The 11,184-nt window shown below is 25.9% G+C and overlaps 1 protein-coding gene across 6 annotated transcripts in view; it reads left to right on the plus strand.

Annotated features, from left to right (window-relative positions):
- Positions 1–10,310, plus strand: part of LOC111620957 (ubiquitin-conjugating enzyme E2Q-like protein 1) — a 21,584-nt gene extending 11,274 nt beyond the window's left edge. For 2 of the 6 annotated variants that reach the window (XM_023362982.1, XM_023362983.1), the window contains exon 3: positions 9,694–10,310. The gene's annotated coding sequence lies outside the window, so the exon portion shown is untranslated. Of the gene's footprint in view, positions 1–3,647; positions 4,024–9,491; positions 9,626–9,693 lie in introns of those variants that run through there. The other 4 variants (XR_002755985.1, XR_002755986.1, XR_002755987.1 and 1 more) reach the window with 4 other exon arrangements.
- The last annotated feature ends 874 nt before the right edge of the window (positions 10,311–11,184 follow it).

The raw sequence follows: 11,184 nt of genomic DNA on the forward strand, positions 1-11,184 counted from the left end.
CCCCCCCCCAAAAAAAAAAAATATAAAATTTTATAAGATAAAACTCTGAGAATAGATTCTTCTAAAAATGGATAATACAAAATCACATACATCTTACTTATTAATGTTATATTATCGTGTGTTTATATAGTAGATGTATGATTTAAAGTATAATAATTTAAACAAATATCTCAAAAATATTACATATTAACCCGGTTTCGATTGTGTTTAGTTATTATAAATATTAATTTCTAAGAAATTTTAATGGGAAAAAATAGGAAAAGATTTTTCTTCGATTAATAAATAAATTTCGAGTGAAAAATTTATTAATTAATTAAAAGTTATAAAAAGTATTTTGAAGTGAATTGCCAGATAATTAAAATAGTATAGAGATGTTGACGTTTTGTAGTGATGTTATATAATTTTAATTATTTTTTTTAGGTTTTAAATACTCTACTGAGTATTTTCGTCTTTAAATTTACAAGAAATTCCTTTAATTTATTCGATTTTCTTCAGTTCAAAACAATTAAATTATGATTTAAAATATTATAAAATTTTTCTTAAAAAAATTAATAATCATTTTTAAAAGAAATAACTCTGAAAATTATTCATAAATTACTCGTTAATGACGATATATTTAATATATAAAATAAGTTTAAAATTAATTTATTTATTAAATTATCGAATAGAATAAAACATTGTTATTCCTTTGTTTATTCTCCTGACATTCAAAGGTGTAGAACTGAATCAATAATCTCGAATAAATTCCATTTATAACTTTGACCTTATTAAAACTAAATCATCAAAATATCAAATAACTTATTACTTCGAATATAATGCTCATCCCGACTTTGAAAATATATTTTAAAAATACCTTAAGATAAAATTAAAAATAAAGTATAGATGCTGACACTCAACAAAATAAGTTATATTTAATTCTTATACACGTAACCTTATATAGGCTACACAGGCCCTATTTAGAATTGTCGATCATCTAAGCTTTAACAAAGGATTTTTCTACTAAAGAGACCCTTCTATTTTTATCAAATAAGAGTAAATTATAGCTTATTTAGCTTACATATAAATCCGACCCTTTATATACATAAGATGCTGTAAGATTTATATAATAGCTACATATGTATATATTTAACGTGAATATATATGTAATATGTATAAAATAATATAATAAAATGCATTCTGGTTGTACCTAGAGGTATAATAATGTACCCAGTTTTAGCAGAGTCATCATATATCTGTATAATCATTTGTATTTTAAAGTTTTGATCATGCAAAGTAACTGTCTATGAAATTCTTATTGGATATGAATAAATCATGTTTATTCCTTTTATCGATTTACAAAGTTATAATATCTTTAAAAATTCTTTATTTTTTTTTAAAAAAACGTTTCGAAAATTCGATACGTACAACCTCTAAATAATGAATATTTTAAAATTTTATACGTCATTATCGGGTCAGATTTTAAGGTTTAAATCCGATTCTATTAATTTAGAACGAGTAGTTTATGTTAAAAAAAATCACAAAAAGTGACTATAAGACGTAACGTTAAACCCAGATTGAGAATATAACAAACAATCTTTATATTGGATTCCATTATCTGTGGAAATAGAGTTAGTATGTTAAAGAAAAAAATAAAAAAAAAAGTCGATAGTTCCTTAGATCGATTTATGGTGTTTTCTATCCGTTAAACAAAGCTATCAAGATCTTAAAGGATGAAATTCAATCGCGCGAAACGATACAACCCTCTTCACAACTTTCCTAAACTTCAATTTTCATTATAAATAATAGGAAAAAATATTCCTTCAAGACATAAACAACATTCGCTTCTTAATTAAGAATTGTATTGAAAGTAAGAAGTAATTTTCAATTTTATTTAAAGAAATTTTAATTTTAAATATCTCGATAGCTAAGTAATTACTCGTTATAAGATTACTCAGAAGGTAGCACCGAAAGCAAGTTTACAATTATCGTGTAATTTATTAACAAATTCATATTTTTAACGTTCTTCGTTGGTCAGAAATTTGTATACAGTATTTTAAACTACGATATAAATAAAATAATCTGGATAATTCTAGAAATTTTTAAGCGTAAACATCACGTTCGTTCATCAAAATGGTTTGTGTGAACCGTATCATTGTCTGGGTATAAGATAATCCTTGTAAGCTATCTGTGAACCATCCTTCACTTACAGCTGACGTGTTGTGAATGCGTGACGTAAGATAACTTTCACCTTATCAGTCGTTCTGTATCGTTTGTATAGTTACAATTTCCTCGAGAATTACTCCCATAGAGAATTATCACAAGTGTTGAGAGCCAGCCTTTCACTAGTTACTGCGACAAGAAGTCTCGACCTCATCTTTTAGTTTCCGGAAGACGTCTTGGTGACAAATCTGTATGTAGGTCTATCCATCATTGTGAATTATAAATGTTTTAGTTTGTAGCAGTGTAAGCGTGCGCGTTATTATTTACGAAGTAGATTCATTTAACAACCTTATAAGTAAATTTCATATCATTTTTACATTATTTAGATATTCCCATTGAATAATTAATAAATGAATTCGGTTTACATAGGAAAAACGATGAGTTTGTTTTGATATAAAAATTCTAGAATTAATTTTTAAGTCTGCAAATAAATAAATTTTGTCTTATAAAATACTTAACTAAGGGTAGAATTCGTTTATGTATTATTATAAGTGCATGATGTCGTAGGATTTGATTATTAACACAGGATGAAAAGAGTGTAACGTGGCTAATAATATATATATATAAGTCAACGAATTGAAGAAATGATATTTAATTTATTGATTTGTTTGCCCTTTTATATCTGTGTAGACAAAGTATAGAAGTGCAAGGATCTAATCGACTTTTACTTTCCCGTCCGTCTGTTATATAACAGAGGGAAAGTATGGCAATCGGTCAAAAACATGGCCCCAGATTTTTATATTTTTGTACTCAGGGTACGTTAAAACGTCGAGAAATGGGGGAGGAAGTTGGAAGGCTTTCTGTATGTATGGATGTATGTGAGGGACACAATTTTATTCACTCTTTTGAAGCTTAATAACTCCTGTGCTATTTGTCGAAAATTTCTGAAATTTCGCAAGGAGATTTGAGTATTAGGGAGAAATGTTTCTAGAAATTTTCAGGAAAATTGGACAATCGTTTCGGGAGATATGGCCCTATCCCTAATATCTCTCTAACTAATCTGAAGACTTAAAGATATTGGTAGCAGTTATTATGGATGAAAACAAATAAAGAAAGCCGGGAAGGTCAAGCAACAACGTTGCTAGTTTTTTTTAATGTGTAATATGATTTATTGATTTTCCCAGAAAGTTTCATAAGTACACAAAACGTTCGTGTTTTCTCTCGTTTTATGATAATGAACTTGAAAAAAAAATTAATTAAGAAACATTAAAGTGTCTCTTAATAGATATTATAAGTTTTTTGTAATTAAAATATACGCATATATATAAGAAACTATTTTTTAAATTTCATTATAAGTAGAGTATATTATTATTTACCCCTTAATTCAAGTATATAAAATGAAAATTTAAGTACTTAATAAAAAATAATGTTTTATCGATAATTATACATTTTAAATTTAGGTAAACAAATTTTACTGTATAAAATACATTTATACTTTGTTTTTTTAGTCTCTTTCATCCCGAGGAAACTAACAGAACTTTTTTACATAATCATCTTAGGCCTGGATATAACTCTATGTATAAATTGATGAATAAATGCGTACATTTCGTACAAAATTTTTTATTTTTAAAAAATTTTATTTGGCTAAGAACTTGTTTTCCTATAATTTTCTTTAAAAAACACTTAATCACAGCAGGGAACATAATTGTTTGATATTTCTAATTATAACATTTTGGCAGCCATTATATCTTTATCTGCATATACAAGTAATCGGCTGATACAACGTTATCATTATCTATCATCGCATCTATATTTATTAGAGAAGACAAGGTTTAATTCTTTTAATAAATATAGATGCGATGATGGAGTACATAAGAGAAAACTGTGGGAAAAAAGGCTAAGAACTGTAATTAAATTTCAGTTATTGTCTTGTTTTTTTTTTAAATAAGAAAAGAATTAAAGCAATCAAAATTTTTGCTAATTAACATTAATTTTAGTCGTTTTTTTTCCTTTTATTTTTATTTCCTTTCCTTCTTTATGTAGATTACATTTTTGTTGATAAATCATTCAAAAATTTTTATACGAATGTCTAGAATTTGATTTTAGAATTTTCATAATATAAAACTTAAATCAAATCTGACAAATATAAAAGCGAATATATAATTCATTGCTCTATCAAATGGAAAAGAAAAGTTTTATAAAGTTTCATTTATTGGATGGAAACTCAATTTTTACGGTTCAGAAAAATTCAAAAAAAAAATCCTCCGAGACATTCATACTTTTTATTTTTCATATTTAATATAACGTTAATTTAACCGAAGAAGATCATTAGGTATAAAAATTAATATAATCAAACGTATCTTCTCTCGAGAAATTACATTCAAATAACATAAAAATTTTGGAAATTTTCCGTTAAAAAAAAAAAAAAATACATACAAAAATATATCTCTCCTCTTTACGGTTTTTATTTTTAAATTTTATTTCTTAAATATATTTCTAAGAATAAAATTTACACGAAAGCAAAAATATTAGATCATATTTTCGTTATATTGTACGAAGGAAAACAGAAATAATTATTTCTATTTTCTTTATTTATAAACTTTAAAATATTTTAAAGTTAAATCTATTGTGTTTTTTTTGTGTATAATTTGAAAACTTTAAATACAATTCATTCAAATAGCTCAAGATACACTCGAATAATGCAATTTTTTTATTCTAACTTATGGTTTTATATCCGTAAGGTAAAAACAATGGCCATTTTCTTCCTTTCCTATAAGATTTATATTCAAGATTTTTCATCGTTTGTGATCTGATATCTTTTTCTTTTCCGAATTTCCAACGAAAGGTTTCTATTTTCTAGAATATTTGCACTAGAAACCACGACGATAAATTTAATTTTTATTAAACTTTCGATATTATATTTACACGTCTAATTTTATTTTTCTTATCGAAATTCATGATCATTAAGGCTATACATATATATATATATTTTCCTGACAGGATTCTCATATTCTTCTTTTCAAATCCTTTCGTGAGATAAGATAGATTGTAGCATCAAATGCATAATCTTTATCGTAAAATCGAACAGAAATTCAATAATATTTTATTCGAAGAAATGGGAGCATTAAAAATTATCTAAAATTGATAATTTTTTAATGTTTTAATTTTATGGAAAATTAAAACAACGCTTTAAATCTTTTTTTTTTATAGAAAAAAAGTAATATGTATATCGATAGTAATTTCTCTCTAAGAGGTCGGTTTAATAAGTTTTTTATGTTGATTAAAATTTTTATCTTAAAACCAATAAAGAAAGTCGTAATTTCTTTAAAAATATTATCAAATTTACCTTATTTTTTCGCACATATTTCGGTTTATCATAAGGAATTTCATTAGAAAATCTGTTATAATCCACAAGACGGTTACACAAGAATAATTCGCAATATATTCAACTATATAAATCTTGTTACTTATCGAGTTGCAATTTTCAAATTGCAGACCTATAAATTCCCACTGGCGTCTGTCGTACTGTTTGTCTGTCCTTTCTTAATCTCGAGAACAGAATTAGATAGATGAAAGCCGAAACCAGATTTGAAAAGCTTAGAGGCAAAAGGTCCCGATTAACTATTCATTAATACCTAGTCCGGACCGGACATCACGTAATTTCATTTCAAAATTATATCTCCAGAACGGAGCTAGATAGATGATTATTATGACTATTGTTATCAGGAAAAGTATGATGTACAGGGGCAAAACTACTAATTTCAGATGGAGAACATATATATTTTAAATTAAATAAATTAAAAATATGATTTTAAAATAATTTTTGTTCGTTCTGATTAAATCTTGTTTTTTTTTACACTAAAATTAATACCTTAAAATTAAAAAGAAACTGTCTATAAATTTTTATCTTAACGTCTATATTACTTTAAAAATTTCATTTTAACGCTATAAAATAAATAAGTTTAGTCCATATAACTTTTAATATTTATACTTTAATATCACTTACACTTCCTAGTTCTGAATCACTTAAATGCTATAAAAAAAATCTTTCACATTTTAGATAAGAAGTATACTAAATTAATTTTTAATCAGGAGGAAAAAAAACTGTTCTAGAAAACTGAAATTTACTGATAGTTCGATAGGTAAAACAATTTAAGCTTTACTTGAGATAAAAATCTATATAAATCACGAAAACTCTGTACCTTGACATTAACGAATGCTATTTTTGTGTCACCTTTGAAGGTGATGAAAGAATCGATAAAAAATCACTCATAAAACAAGAGAGGATATTGGATGATTTCGACATTAATAATAGAAATGTCGATCAACAATGTTTGCATCAGTTATAACATCCAAAAACAAGAGCTAAATAATTCAAGTCACTACTGTATAAAATGAACTCCGAATAAAATAACATTAGATGATCTGAATATAAAAGAAGTCGTTGAAGGAAAGCAAAAAGAAGAAGAAGAAGAAAGCTATTATTTTGTTGTCGAAAGAATTCCAAATATTTTCACGAGGTCAACGATCTCTGTTTTGAAATCTGAAAGTAGAATTTCATGCTAGAATTTAGCTATAAAATAAATGATTGTTCTGTTGAACCTTTCAATATAATTTATAAAAATAAAAGTCGTTATAATATTTTCCGATACTTTTACAGGCGTAACTTGTCGTAAATTTTCGTACTTATTGCTTTTAATTGGGTTGTAATTTAAAAACAAAAATTTTACATTTATAAATTTCTACTGTCTGTCTGATTTCTCTTCCTTAATCTCGAGAGATGATTGACATGATTTCACTGTTAACAGGAAAAGTATGATGTACAGGGGCAAGACACTTCTAAACTTAAGTACATTGTGACGGTGTCATAATAAATAATTACTCGTATGATAGATATATCTTATACAAATTTAAATTTTCGGACTTAATAGATGATCGTTGCCATATTTATAATTCAATTATTAGAATTTTTGTAATTTCTTTTTCGATTTTCTTCATTTATCCTTTGATACTTCCGAAACTCGATTATATTGAAAGTAGGAAATGCTGAATCTGTTCCGCATTGCTTAATTAACTGACAAAAGAAATCGTGAGGAAATGAGATCTAAACTCCAGACTTTCATCCAACGTTCGTTCGATTAGAAGAGGAGAAAAAAAAGGAAGCCAAAGCCATTTTTAAAAGCTTCTGCTGTTAAGAAAATTTAATTATTCGAAACATTAATTAGTATCTCTCTACACAGTTAGAAAAATTAAAATAACATTAATATTTTTAATTAGATTTATATACAATAATGGAAATAAAACATAGAAAATATATATATATATATATATTGTATTAATTAAGTTTATCCTTATTAAACATCAGCTCTTAATAGTTAAAGGTAAAACATATTTATAATTACTTACGAAAACGGGAGTTTATCGTTATACAAAAACTCCATTTTTATAATTGAAACTAAATGAAGTTTTAAATGTTAATGAGTTTGTACAAACGCATTATTCAGAGCGACTATAATCATCTGGGAATTCTGGAAAATTATATATTTCAGAATTAAAACTAGATTAGNATACATAATTTTTTCTTCTAAATCTATACAAGAAAAAACGAGAAAGTAAAGTCAATTCTTTACTGTAATTCCCGGATACTTAACTCTCACCGCCATTGTAATTTTATCATCTCATTCTCTAATTGAAATTAAATGTTTATTTAGTTTCTAACTTCACACTGATTAAATATCTGGAAACAATACATTGAATATAACAAAACAATACCATATTTATCAAGAGACATTTGTCTATCAAATCGTGTTACTAATTATAAAACGTTGGCGGTGTTAGAGTTAAGATCAAATCTTTACTATGCTGTTTATCAAGAATTTTATGACATAGTGTATCATGGATTAAATAAATCAATAATATTCTATGATTAATATAGAAGCATCGAAGTTATTTGAAATTTGAAACCAAACCGATTATCAGATTGTTAACATTGTTAATGCATGTTGACCCTGTATAGTGATTTAGATGGTCTTGTAGTGGATACAAGTTGACATGCCATAATTATATCTTCCATCCATCCAATTCGTTGCTTCTCCCGCTATATTGTTAGTTGTTAGCAAAATGTGTGAACAATGAACTAAAAGGAGGACTTGCCAAATAAAGAGATTTCGTTTAAGTGGCTTTTTGGCTTGTTTACTAGTTGAAGAATTCACAAATCATTGCTTTTCATTTCAAAGAATATCCCTCAATTGACCATGCTTTAAATATAATGAGATTTATTCAAGATTTTAGGAATTTCTTCAACTTTGAAATTACATTTCCATAGCAAAAGGATATATTTTAATATGTTTTTAATGTAAAATTTCACTTATACATTACTTAAATACAAAAAAAAAAAAACAATACGGAAGTTATCCAGTTAAAATAATTTAATATAAAAATTATCTTTTTTATTGTATTAATTAAGTTTATCCTTATTAAACATCAGCTCTTAATAGTTAAAGGTAAAACATATTTATAATTACTTACGAAAACGGGAGTTTATCGTTATACAAAAACTCCATTTTTATAATTGAAACTAAATGAAGTTTTAAATGTTAATGAGTTTGTACAAACGCATTATTCAGAGCGACTATAATCATCTGGGAATTCTGGAAAATTATATATTTCAGAATTAAAACTAGATTAGAGATCCGGATCGAAAGATTTATGTATAATCACAGGAAATAAACACGTATAGAGTCGAGTAAATGGAGATGTTACAGCCATTGAGATCATTTAAATTCATTTAAAACAAGTAAAAATTATTTAGTAAATGAATTGAAAACTTAATTTGAGTTCGGATCGTAAATTGCTTTTAAAATTAACTTATTACCATATTTACTTTTGCTAGTAAATTAGATAATTTTAGATCTTTTCGGCTTAAAGTTTGCATTGACTTAATAGTCTGTTAGCATGAGTAACAACCGTTTGTAACATATTTACGATAAAGGATTGTAAATAATTAATATAATTAGCTATAAACTTGACAAAAAGTTATATTAATAAGTATTCACAACATTATAAAGTAATAATAAATTCATTATTTATTTTACTGTGTTGAATAGGAATGCGTAAACTACATCATATATATATGCTAATGGAAGAATCCGAGTCAAAATCGATATAAATAATAAACTTTGAAAGTAATTCATTCAAATTCTATAAAAATTGTATTCATTTTGTTTCTATTTGTTGTAAATTTCTTTAAATCTCTTGATATTTAATTCGAGTTTATATATATATATATATATCTCGGAATTCTTTCATAGGCAAATCTAATTAAAAATTAATTTCAATTTAATCTAATTTAGTTTTTATGATAAAAATGAAAAACTCTTTTGTAAGGAACAGACTTCATCTTACAAATCCGAATACGATTTAAGTAACAAGCTATGAATTTTAATGTGAGGTTAAACGATTTTCTTATGAGCCAGTGGTTCGAGAGGTAAGATTAAAAATCCGATTAACGAGTTTTTAACAAGTCGTTTTTTCTTTTTTTTTCTTTTTTTTCAGATACAACGACTAAACTTCCAGTCAAGTACGGTAGAGTTTCATCTCCAAAAATGGATCCACTGTCGAGTCCGAGTAGCAGCCATTTTCAAAAATGGTTGCACAGCGGCGGTGTTCCATTCTGTCTCGTTGTTGTCTTTAATCGTCAGTTCAATTTCGAACCACAAATAATGACTGGAGAGAGAGGGTCTACAATCATTTATAGGCCTACATTAATAAAAAAAATAATAATAAAAAACAATTCGACGAAGATGAATTTAGTAAACAATTTTTCCAATACAGAAAATAAATAGACTTTTTAGTTTACGATATTTTAATTTATTCCGATAATTATTTTTGTGTCTAACAATTTATTTTTATATTTGTAATTAAGTCTCGAGGCCCTCCCTCTCCTCCTCTACATGTTTCGTCATTTTGTCTATTCATGTTTCCCTTCTTATATAGAATATTATAGCATTAGTCGATTATAGCGTATTATTCGATAATATAAATACTTTTTCCTGGGAAAATTAATAGTACAATGTTATACAACTCGTACCTGAAGATACTGGATGTTTCTGTATTTATCAAACTTGAAGCCATGTCACATTTTTGGTGCATCACTTAATATTAAAAACATTTATTTATCAAAACTAAAGTGTTTGAATTAGACGAATTTTGAAGAAGCGACTAAATTGAAAAGTGTTCGCCGTTTTTAAGCATGACGGAGAAATCGAATGCAAACTTTCAAATACAAAGCGAACGTATAGATGAAGAAATAAATAATATAATTTTAACTAATCAAATTGCTTCTAAAATATTTACTTAATCTATTTTTAATATATTAAAACACANTAATATTTAAATTTTTGCAAAAAAATAAATAAAACTAATAAAAACAACAGAGTAAAGAATATAAATGTGAAAAAAATGAAAGCGATGGTGTTGAAAGAAACACTTGACATCTAGTGAGATCGATAGAGACACATACGTGAAATATGTGTGCATTATTGAATACTACTGATAGCCTGAAGCATCTTGGTAAGAAGGTGAAAAAGGCATCGAGGAAAGTTCCAAAAGTTTTGAGTGATGTAAAAGTGTAATGGTAAAAGTAATAATGGAGAATGAAGGAAAACAAAAAACTTTATTTAAAACTAAATTAAAACTAGTAAACTATTAATAAATTTAATGGAAAGTAAAGGTAAGAGACCTTTGATAAAATGTTAGGTACTATAATAGATTTTTTCCCAAACAGTGGTTCCTAGCAGGTGTTATGTTAAATCATCTGTGGTGTGGAAAATTTCATACATATCAATGTCTTATCAATGTCAAAAACACAATCAAAATCTAAAACCATACGAAAACACGAAACACAATGTATTATTTCACACAAATTTTAAAATAAAGTAATCAATTATATATTGTAATTTTTATTTCGTAAATATTACAAGATAAATTAGTTTTATGTCTCAATACAACGAACAGATGAATATTTTATTTATAATTTATGTTATG

Source organism: Centruroides sculpturatus, unplaced genomic scaffold (genome assembly GCF_000671375.1).
Source record: "Centruroides sculpturatus isolate CEXI.00-Female unplaced genomic scaffold, Cexi_2.0 scaffold252, whole genome shotgun sequence".
Taxonomy (NCBI): domain Eukaryota; kingdom Metazoa; phylum Arthropoda; class Arachnida; order Scorpiones; family Buthidae; genus Centruroides; species Centruroides sculpturatus.